A 1,846-nucleotide genomic window follows, 5' to 3' on the forward strand; every position below is an offset into this window, starting at 1 on the left:
ATGTCGCAAAAGCGAAAAAAATGACAATAAAAGCTGTTTTGAACCAAATTTGGACCAAATCTTCACAAATATCTATGTTTTATAAATAATGATCAATTAAACTGAGTGACAGACAGTAAGAAAAATAAATGTAATCAATTTTCTATAGTAAAACGCTTAAAACTCATTGATAATATCAAGATGTGGAGGAAAAACAACAAAATAAACAATTTTGTAAAAAAAAATATTTTGACTGTAGGGTAGTTTTACTTGAGTAGATTTTGGAGAACCACACAGAACTTGTACTCAGTTTGTATCGGCCTATAGTACACATAGCATCAACCACTCAAACTTTGTGTCTTTTATGTTAGCTTTTATGTTTCTCAGTGTGTGCATCTTATTGTTAGTTATACATATTTTAGCTGATTGTGTAACAAATCTGTTTTAACTGCATATTTTTCAAATTAACGTTTTTGATATCTTCTCAGGGGTTTCAGATTGACAATTTGTGACACCTCTTCAGAGGCTATGGATGAAAAATAGCCTTTGGGCTAATTCTGGAGCATGGTAGCAATGCTTTGAAGGTGAACCGTCCCTCCAAAATAAACAAACAAATAAATAAGCTGGCATTGGCCAACACCTTTAAAAGTTCAATTTGTTGCTTTTTTAATTTGATGCTTTTTGTTAGTGTAAGCTTGTTTCTTCATGGAAGTGTATGAAATAAAAGTTTCCATATGTGGTTTGTGAATTTCAAAACGACAACAAACAACCAAAAATTTAGAAAAATCACCCTTTTAATTTACTAATAAGGGAGTAACAATGCAAAAAAAACTTTCACTTTGTTAATATTTATTTTTTTATTTCAATATTTTTCTTTTACTTTTCTTTTGAAAAATAATATTTTATCCTTTTATTTATTTTTGATCTGCAAAATACTTTTTAAAAACTTTGTGGTCACAACCTACATGTTTATATTATGTATATTGTTTTTCCACTGATTGGCTGTAATTTCATTGAACATGTGCACACTGGCAGTAAAGACATTCTATTCCATTCTACTGTATTCCATTCTATTGTATTCCATTCTATTCTACTCTATTCACATTTATAAGCCAAGACTGTTACAGGAAGATCTTTCTTAGAAAGTTTCCTTTGGCAATGATGGATGCTACTGAATCTCCTTAGAGCTAACTTGGACATAAGAAATTCTTTAACAAACCACATTAGGGTGGGAAAAGTTCCTTTTTTCTTGTATTGCCAGTCCAAAACTATTTGGTCTGAGCATAGAGATGCATAGAGCATAGAGAAGGCTCTCCTATCAGAACTGGACCTGTTCCCAGAACTCCTCCTAGCAGGAGGCGTCCCCAGCACCACTTGAAGATGCTCAGAAAGGTTCCTTCAGAGCTGAGAAGCAACAAAAAGACATCAAGATCCTCTTGGACAACCTAAAGAAACAAGTAAACTTTTAACCAATCACATTTGGAATGTCAACTAGGTGACAAATTAAAACGCCTTTTCATTAAGAGGTTGTAATCCTCCCCAAATCTGCCTAAGTGAACCCTGGCACGGTTTACTTACAGTGTGGGCAAAAATGGACTATCCACTGAAACATCACTACACGCTAGCACTAAACTAGCGTGGTTCATCTGTTTGTTTTAATTTTTCATGTACTTTACTGCTCCTAAACTTCCGCGTCGATTCCGCCTCCATTATGAACCAGGCGTAACAGTTTAAGCTGATAGTATGTGTTGAATATAAAAGTCTAATTTAAAAGTCTAAAAAACAAATATATTTATATATATGTCCCTGGTTTATATATATGTATATACATTTCTTTGTCATATAAACATATATATATATATATATA

Source organism: Oryzias melastigma, linkage group LG2, assembly GCF_002922805.2.
Source record: "Oryzias melastigma strain HK-1 linkage group LG2, ASM292280v2, whole genome shotgun sequence".
NCBI lineage: Eukaryota > Metazoa > Chordata > Actinopteri > Beloniformes > Adrianichthyidae > Oryzias > Oryzias melastigma.